The sequence below is a fragment of the Xiphophorus hellerii genome, chromosome 3 (assembly GCF_003331165.1).
Source record: "Xiphophorus hellerii strain 12219 chromosome 3, Xiphophorus_hellerii-4.1, whole genome shotgun sequence".
Classification (NCBI taxonomy): Eukaryota; Metazoa; Chordata; class Actinopteri; order Cyprinodontiformes; family Poeciliidae; genus Xiphophorus; species Xiphophorus hellerii.
The window spans coordinates 24,536,995-24,547,029 of NC_045674.1; the positions used below are offsets into that span (position 1 = coordinate 24,536,995).

General features: G+C 40.4%; 1 long non-coding RNA gene across 1 annotated transcript in view; it reads left to right on the forward strand.

Annotated features, from left to right (window-relative positions):
* The window catches only part of LOC116717313 (uncharacterized), a 65,901-nt gene extending 56,028 nt beyond the window's left edge, over nucleotides 1-9,873 (forward strand). The window contains exons 4-5 of the long non-coding RNA XR_004338725.1: nucleotides 1,434-1,518; nucleotides 6,608-9,873. This is a non-coding gene — a long non-coding RNA (uncharacterized LOC116717313). The remainder of the gene's footprint in view (nucleotides 1-1,433; nucleotides 1,519-6,607) is intronic.
* Nucleotides 9,874-10,035: the final 162 nt, after the last annotated feature.

A 10,035-nucleotide genomic window follows, 5' to 3' on the forward strand; every position in this document is an offset into this window, starting at 1 on the left:
TATATCTGCTTTATCATTCGTTCATAACATAAATTTTATTTCCTTGCTTTTTTTAAAAAATATATTTTTTTATCCCTGAAAAGAGCAAAGATACTTTGTAATTTTAGCTGTTCGAACAGTAGAGCTCCCCCTCTGGCTTTCAGGTAGCTTAGCATCCACTTTTGCACTAATCTGTTTGGAACAATAAAGTGTGTGGTTATAATTCAGTTGTTTTTACTTTTTAAAAAAGAGGAAAAAATAACAAAATAAATAGCCGCATTTCAGCTGTGTCGCATATATTTACAATTGACTTATACCCTCCGAACAAGATGAATGAAATAATGTGACATGTTCACATATATACGTAATTAATTTTAAAAACATAATCAAAACACATTTTAGCTTCACGGTGGACAGATTTTTATTTAGATTTGAAAAACCATAAAGAGTAGATTACTCCGCAGGACGCAGAGCTGCTGGTCTCCCAGTTTTAAAAATTTTCTTTAAAGAATCAGTTTTTGTTGAGTGGGTTACATTCACAATGACAGTGATGAAAAAAAAGTATATTTGCACCATGAGACGAAAATTCAGCTTAAGCTCCTTTCATATTTATCAATCGCAGCCCACATTTCATATCTCTGCAGATAATAAATACCTGCATATTTCAGATTTGTTATCTTCGCCTCTGTACACCTTATCTCTGCAGGTAATTTGTATATCTTTGCGTATACTCTTAACCTTGGCTACAAACGACTAAAACGATAAGATTTCAATAAGTTTTTGAAGTGCTGTCTAATAGATAGTGCTATGATTACACATCCAAGGCCTTTAAGTGACATCCAAGTAATGTAGTTCTATGTCCTTTATATTTTCTTTTTTTCATTTTCAGACGAGGCTTTAATGGATTTATTTGTCAAAAGGTTGCGTGGTTCGCTACGTGTGGCCGTGTTTTCAGTAGTTAACGTGACGCTTTAGTAGATTTTTTTTTTTTGCATTTCTTTAGAACGTAGCCTTCTGTTTTGTTGGCTGAAAAATAATTAAAGTGGACAGGCCTAAACGTACACGAGTAACTTTGCATCAACGGTCAAAATTTAGACAAGGGGAAAACATTTAATCAACATTCATGGGTGAATTTTAAATAAGATTTTTTTTTTTTTATGAGCGATGAAACAAATCAAAGCCTAAATAAATATTATTCATACTTAATAACACGAGTGCATTACAGATCAAATAAGAAAGCTAGATATTTATCATGCTGCACTACTTAAATATCCAAATTCTCAGTAATCAGAAATAATAACATTTCTTTTGTGTCGCGGGACATGCTAAATTGGTTCGTGAGCCATGAAGGAGCTGTAATTTCAACGAAATGACTCAGTGTTAAGTCAGATGACATTGAAAAGCAGTTTGTTATTCTTCTGGTTGACTCAGTCATCATCTCCTTTACCATTCAGCCCCGTTCGCTTTGACTGAGGCCTGTGCTGAGGACCGCCATTCATGACCAGCAGCGTGTGCAAACAGAAAAGTGTTATTGTCAAGGTGGGTGTGTGTTTGCATTGACCCTTTTAAAAGGGAGGCTTCGCCTCCACAATACGCTCTGATGTTGATTTTTCCCTCTTTCTTCTTCTATCTGTATTTCACACACACTCCCTGTCGTAAGCACACGCCCACACACCCACACACACGCACTCACTCACAAAAGCCAGGCGGACCTATGCAGGATCAGCCATGCTAGAAGTTGTCAGTTTGACATTGTTGTCTATAAGCTGCTTTGGAGCAAAAGAAGAAGTTCTAAGGACATTTCCAAATGGTTTGTAGTAGTTGAGTTTTTCTTTTTCTTTTTCCCCCACTGCAGCCACAGCTCCAAGTCAGTGAATCACTGAAAGGGGGGGGAGGGCGGCGGCTCCTTCCAGTCATTCGCAGCTCAAATGTGAATAGGACCAGCAATTGATTTGCTAATGACAAAGTCCTCTGCCTTAATAAAAATGGACGTAACAAGCCTGTCCGTTTTGGTGTTTGCTGTGTTTTAGGAGGCTTCCTAAATCGATTAGCGGAAGGTGAAGCGGAGGCTGCCGTGCAGGATGTTGTTTCATGCAGTGGAAAGATGACTTTAAGATAAATGTGACACAGCTGTTGTAACTGCTGCTCCGCCGCTTCAATCTGCCCGGAATAACCAAATAGTAATTATTGAATTATTGTGCCACAAAGTGAGTGGAAATAATACGCTCAGTCATGATTTATTAAATTCATTTGAGCAGAGTCAGCCTTGTCAGTGATGCAGTCTCTTCATGCGGGGACAAGGACTCGGGTTTTCCAGATGCACTTTTGACTGACGAGCGTTTGCAATATGGATTTATTTTCACGTAGGATTTATATGATACTGTACGTTCATGAGTTGAAATACTGTTAGGCTTAGACTCAGGTAAAGATTTTGCAGTATGGTATTGTTAAAAATGCCACCGCTTTATGTGTCTTAAACAAAATTGAAATCAAAAAATGTTGCACGTGATGTAATTGATTTTATTTAACACGGAATCTTACAACTACAGTAAGAAATAATGTATTATTACAATCACAATTATGTTAAATATGTAATTTTTACTTATTGCTATTTAGATATACTTAAACAGAAATACAGAATTAACTATTACTAAATGTATTTGCATGTTCTTCTGCCATTTATAGAGTAGCACAACAAATTGATGTATAGTCGGAAAAGAGATGCTGTTTAACGGAGGCGTTCGTTAGTGAGCCAGCTGTAATTTGGATACATTTTACTTCTTTAATCTGTGCTCAGTGACTGTCTGTGTTTGTGCAATCATAAAGATTTACAAAGATATAAACACAAAAAAAAATCCAGCTGACTGACAGTGTGCAGCAATCACGGGAGGGACATGCATTACTTGATGATCCATTCTGGAAAATCTTCATTTCTCTGTCATGACATTAAAATGATTTTATTAAAGTATAGCAGCAGTGCAATAGAAAACATTAGTAGATTAAAAATCTCAGCTTTTTAAAACCTTCAAATGTGCTGAAACCTTTAACTACCTCATGCCTAAGACACATAAATCATCAAAAGCCTTGTAGAAAAACCAATAAAAACTCCAGCTAATTGTTTTTTTTTTTTTTTTTTTGCTTGTTTCCCATATTTGGTCATCTCTTCCTCTCATCATTTTCTCATCAATAATGCTGTTAGTTTTCTGTTGCCTTGACTGGAAATCTCGATAAAGCACCCGGAGTGCCACCTCCCTCTTCAGCTAACATTTACTCTCTCTCTCTCTCTGGGCATGTTGAAATTACGTCTTAGCTCGCGTTGATGCCAGAACAATAACAACAGTGATTGTGCCCTGCTGCGGATGTGGCACAAACGGCACATAAATCCAGATGTGACGGGCTTTATTAGACAGCTGCTGACGATAATCCAGCCGATAAATGACTTTGAGGAGCTCTAAAACCCTCAGCTGCAGCGGTTCGCTGTCTGTGACGAGTCTTAATTTCCCCATCACAAGACGTAATAAAATATCAGGAAGCCGTGTGACACTTTGCGCATTCGAGTGCTGATTGAGAGTCAACGCAGGGAAAGTTATTTCTGTCTTGCTTTTAATAAAACCAAGCCGAAGCAGCAGAACGGTCGTGGAGGGGGAGAAAAGAAAGTTGGAACAGTATGGCGGCGAACGCCGTCCGTGGGCCCTCTGCGTGTTGAGGCTCGCCGCGCTCGTCGTGCTGTTTCGTAAACTAGCGATAGATCCGGAGCAAGAAATCTCAGCATATGGTCCTTACAGGAACATCTCGGCGCCTGCACGTCACACAGCTGTCACTGTGTCTGAGCTGTCTCTCAGACCTTCGGTTTCTCCTCGCGGAGTCCGCTCTGAGCGTTTCCTCCTTTGCACAGGATAGACGCGGGATGGAGGACCTTTCACCATGGCAACCGCTAATGCAGTATAGATGCCGGCTGTAATAACACGGGATGTGGGGAGAGGCAGGTGAAATGTCACACGGGCTGCTTAAATGAGGGGCCTTTGATGTTGCAGTGCGGCGAACTCTAAATCCCGTTCGCCTCCGCGGTGGAAATCAGGTTATTGTTTCCTGTATTGGTTCGGCGCCGCCGTAGTCTCCCGTTCAGCAGAGTGGAGCCAACAAAAGAGCCTTTCCCTCAACATGGCGTCCCACACCGCCCTACAGCCATCACTTCATTTTTGTGTCAGCCTCTCCTCGGCATTGTTTCCTGTATCGGCTTAGACTGCCCAACTCTTCTAATCCCCCTGTAGTCTGAGTTGGATATCGGCTTCGTGCCGTGTCCTCTCACCTCTTCAAGGATGGGATTTTTCTGTCCCGTCCTTCACACACTGGGGTGCATCTGAGAGAGTACAAATTTCTTTTTACTCCAAGCAGGTTATAATGGAGTTGTTTTCAATACAGCTTTCCATCTTGTTACCCCATTATTTCAATAATTTTTTACAAATTATTACAGGTGGACTAATTGATCAATAAGAGACCAGAACAGGTAATTGTTTACTGATTAGCTTTGATCAGTGATCGACAGGTCAAGAACCCTAATAATCCTTTATTTTCTCTTTTATTAAAGGCACCAAAACCAAGAATTCATCAAATAACTGAGTGAACTTTTTTTTTTTTTTTTTTAAACAAATGCTTTGGATCATACATAGGGATGATCTATTCAGCTGCAGTTGGATCTCAAACTACTATCTCTTTTCAAACAATCTTTTTTTTTCCCTGTTTCATGAGTTTAGAGTTCTTAGAAAAACTAATTATGATCAGTGGAAATTGAACCTCAAAGCAAATCGGAAATTGCTATCAGCCTGGGAAAAGCCCGATTACCGCATCTCCCATTGTTATTTTTAAATGCACTTATAAATGTGTTCATAAACACTTGTTCATTCATATCAAATTACTAGAGCACAAGGAAGTGCATTATTTGATCATTTCTAGCTGACACAAGGCCAGAAGTCAAGGACCTCGTGACCACACGGTCCAAAACAAACATTTCTTCAATATGGCCTTGTCAGTAGCACTTCCCTGACCCTGCTGTTCTGCTCCTGCTATGTGTGTGTGTGTGTGTGTGTGGGGGGGGGGGGGGGGTGCGTGTCCCTGTGTGTAGGGGTGTATTTGTTTTGTCTGCCCCTATCTATAGCTTTGAGCTGCCCCTTTCTTTTACAGGGAGAGAAAGAAACCACACCCCTCGGGCCTTAGCCAGTCTCTCTGTGTGTGTGGTGGTTTGCACTCTTGGGATTTGGGGATTGATGTTGGGAGTTTTTCCTCCACAGCAGAAGCTGCGGGACAACGGGATACATGTGTTTTGGAGTGAAATGTACCCTGAAAGTTTTATAAAAGTTACAATATGCAGTACATGAATAAAGATGGAACATATACCGAGGGCAACGGTGCATCTACGCGCATCTAGCCCCACACGGCGACGTGTTTATTTGACTTTTACACACTCAACTTGTGAATACAAATGACAATGTCGAAGAATAAACTTGACGCATATCTCCAAGTTTACTTGTTTTGACCAATAAAATATGAATGTGATCAGGTGTTTTGTTTAGAGCATGAATGATAGATCACAATAAAAATGCCTTTTACAGTATTTTATACAAATATGTGACATGATCCAACTGATTTTAAAAGCGAAAGCAATATTTTGTTCAACTGCTGCAGCAATATTTGCAGTAGTTACTGCTGCAGTTATTGACATTGCTGCAGGTATAGTAATATCTGTAGCACCTATGTATTCGTACTTTAAATTAAATACTTTGAAAAAACATTCACTTAGATGCCAGCTGTTTTTATTTTGTTTTTTTTTTTAAATGAATGCTTGTTTTTTAGAATACTACATTTTTTGCCGTTGTGCTTTCTCTACAATATAACAAGCCAACGTTAGCCGGTTAATTAGTCGGACTACAGAGACGCCGCTCTGACCTTCCTGACTGCAGTCTGAAAACGGTGGTACCTTAATGAGAGTGATGAGTGCTGCTCCTTTAGTTTCCACGCCATGACCGTCTGTGATTTTTCGTGACCGGAAAAACACTCCGGTCACGGAAAATATCTCTGGTCTCATTAAAAGGGCTGGAAACTGTAGCAACGGTCTGATTCACAATTTATCCGGTTTAAAACTCTTAACTTCTTAAAAGATTAGCCGTACCTGAACGTACAGACAAAAACAGGTCCGCTTCAGTCCGTTTGACTTTTAATTGCGTGATAATGAGTGCGACGTTAGCGTGGCCTGTCTTAAAACCACACATAATATCCACATGCAGTTTAATTTGGCGACGTAGACGACATGCACGCTTTACGAACTGTCGGACAAACGTGGGAAATGTTCTCTCAAACTTTTACAACACAAGCGTCCTATTTTTAAAGTCGACATTAATGCAGTTTCAGTTCCAGAAATATTTCCAGGAGATTATGAGAAGGAACTGAAACCTGCACCGACACATGATTGGAGTTGCCAATGAAAACATCTGAACTCAACGCTACATTTTCCAACAAAAACGGGCAGAGAGTGTTTATTTTTCAATAAGATTATTTCTGTCCTGACCAAATTTGCTTGCATGTTTGTTTTAGTAAACAGTTTGCCGTACCAATCTCTATCTCTGCATTTCAGATGCACAGACTCCTCATCGCGCCTGGGCGGAACATGAAACGGTCCCTCCAGCTGGAAGAGCGAGAGCTGTGTGGGCTTCCTGAAGTGGTGCAGCGCTGGGTCATCGGAGAGCCGCAGTGCATGCTTGGGAACAGAGCAGCTATCTGTGTTATTTCAGCAGCAGCATGTTGGATGAAGGGCCCTTCCACGGGCATTATGGATTAATCTTTGGCAGGATCTCAACTGGATCGGCCCAAAAATGGGATGCTTAACCCTCACGTGTAGCAGAACTGCTGTGATAAAGCGGGATAGAGAGGATTGAGCGTGACCCACATTGGGACTGTTCTAAATGTATTACCTGTGCTGGCTGTTTATGAAGGTTTGTGCTAAAAGGGTATGCTCTGCAAACCCACAATGTTATTCCAAGGGAGCCGTCACTATATATATTTATATATTAAAAAGAAGCAACAACAGATGTTTGCTAATTCTGAGCGATTTGTTTTAGGTGCAACAATCAGAGATCAGAATTAGCATTTTTTTTTTTTTTTTTAGCTCTGATCAAGTCAATACACTGACAATGTTACATTTCCCCTTCAATCATTAAAACTATATTCCTCCTATGTATGCTTCCTAAACTCAACGATCAAAACGTAAGTACTTTTATAATATATATTTTTTTTATTTCATAAAAATCAGATCAAGGTTAGTTACATGCGCTTTCATGCATGAACTGGGTTTAACATAGCCATTGCTTCATTTTCTGTTGGATTCCAGACATCTATCTCTATCAAAGAATCAGCAGTATATTTTTCCCCTCTTTTATATGTTACAGTCCTAAGTAAAGAAATAAAATAAAATCAATCAAAATCGAATCTCAAAATCCTCCTGTGATCACTCCTAATAAGATGATCGGCAATATTTCTCCCTTTCAGTCGTTAATCTGCAACATTTTGTACTATAGTCGTATTTATTCCACCACCTTTCATATGTGAACACAGGTTCGCTGCTAAAAGCTCCCACTGTGGACCTCCCTTGTTGGAAATTGTTTGTTACACAGGCCTGAGTGGAGAGCCACTTTCCTGTCGAGCTTCTCATCAGGGAGTCGGTTTTGACAAGTCTGAATAATAATAATAATAATAATAAAAAGTCAGGAACCGCATGTACAAGCCTAGGTTCACAGAAAGGCATTTTATGAATCCAGTGTGTTCTCCTGCCTCGCAAGAAACAAGTTCGGCATAAAAGGCGACGCTGTTTGCTTGTGCGGAGCAGTTTGAAGTCTTTTTACAGACATCCCAGATTAGACATCAGAGGGATTTTCCACAGAAGATAAATCTGATTTTAAGTCTGTGCTCTTAATCCAGACTCCATGGTCACGAGACGACGACCCGTGACAGTCTGGTTGTGATTAAACCTTCTGGTAATCAAAGCTCGACTCAGATATTGCAAAGTCACTGTCTCTCTCTCTTGGAATACAATTATGTTTTTTAATGAATATTTGATGTTACTTGTTTAGATTACATCCAACCGATAAAACAACATCCTGCATGAATCATTAAAAAGAAAAAAAGAAAGTATAAAAACCTAAACCTGCTTCTCTTGGAACATATGCTTCAGCGGGGAAGTTCTTTATTTGAGATTCAAGCATTAGACCCGAGACAGTGATCACAAAACTCTGTTTAGATTGTGCAAGCAGCGTTTCAGCACTACAAAGGCAGCTACGTCTTTTCATGAAGGAGTTTACAAGTACTTCCTGCTTTACAGTGGTGCACTCCAGAGAAGGTGAAGGCTTTAATGTGCAATTGCCATCTAACAAAAACACGATTATGTCAGAAGCTGCGTGTACTATTCTCTCTGTTCAAAGGGGCTTTTGTGATCATATATTTTAATGTACTTTATCAAAGATTCCCTTTTTTTGCGCTTCTGAACCCTGCAACAAATGTTGCACCGTTTGATATTCGGTGTACGTAGTGGGAAGATCCCATTTTTAGGTGCTTTTAGAAGGACAAACAGATCATCACACCTCTGATCACGAGCCCACCGCCTGACAAGTGAACACAAAACCTCTTTGCTGATTTATGTTTTGGACTGTACTTAAAACTGTACGAATGTGAAATCACCCCGTCCTCCTGACGTGACTCACAGCATAAGGATTTTGTCGCTCTTCTGGTTGTGTAATTGCGGTCCCGTGAAGTCATGTGACCGGCGTGAACCCATTTTCGACTTGAAAACCCCTTGGCTCGGCGTCTGCCAGAGCGACAGCAGTAATTCTCGGCGTGGTTTGAAAAGGGATTCAGGAAAAAAAAAAAAAAGAAAATCAATCATGTTGCAGCCTCATGACACAGGGTGGAGTCACGCTGCTGATGCGCTCGTTGCGTTGCTGTGACGCTCCTGTGAGGGGGCAGCTGAATTAACAGTTTCAGACAGAGTTGGGGTTTCGGCACTCTATTCCACCCACGCACTGTAAATATAGGTTAATGAAGTAGCCTGTAGGCAGACGACAGGAGAGTGCGTTACCTTTGTTTGCTGGTGACATTGCCGCATGCAGCATGAAGGGACCTCGCCGGCTCCGCACCTTTTATTTCAGCAATCAAGGGACCAACACTGACGAGGGAGACCTGAAATGCATGCTGAAATTTTATATGAGAGCCTCCCTCCTAACTGTATCAGCACTGAACCACATAGAAAGTCGTATGAAAATGAATAGCTGTGATCTCCAAATGAAAGGGAGATCACACTATATGCTTAAAGGACCACATCTATGCCCGCTAATAGGTTTCATTGGCTCAATCTGTTTTTTTTTTCCTGGTGGAGTTCAGAAACAGGCCCGTGTTTAATCTGAGGCCGGAATAGGTTTTGAATGGCTTGATTTGGTTAAATCTGTAGATGTGTTAATTGCCAAAACCTCCCCACTCAAATGCTAAAATACTTCCCAGTGATTTGCTCATCACTTTCACGCAATTCTCCTTAACATGTGGGATTTGATTTGATTCTGCTGAGTTTGTGTTTTAGCAGCCATCGGGATGCCAGGCGTCTCAGACGAGCGCAGGGTTGTCGAATTGAACCCTGATGCAGGTAATCCACATTAGAGAGCTGCTCAGACCTGCTGAACTACTTGTCATGTCGCCTGCAGACATAATCAGAATGTTTTTTGTTTTCAAAGGAACAAGTTGTGAGCAAAACAAAAGCCTGCCTCTGAATGTCGAGGACATTTATCAGCTGAGTATTGAATATCTGTGAGTGAATCAACAGCAAATAAACCAATAAAGTAAACACGTTTTCTGAGTGTATTTCATTGCACTGTGAATGATTGTTTTAATGTTTGTCAGACCACTAGCATATTCTACACGACAAGTGTCAAAAATACAGTGGTTTCCAAAGTTGAGAATGTGTGTATCAGATCTAAGTAACATAGATAGCAATGGTAACAGCACATTTATGCATTAAGTTAT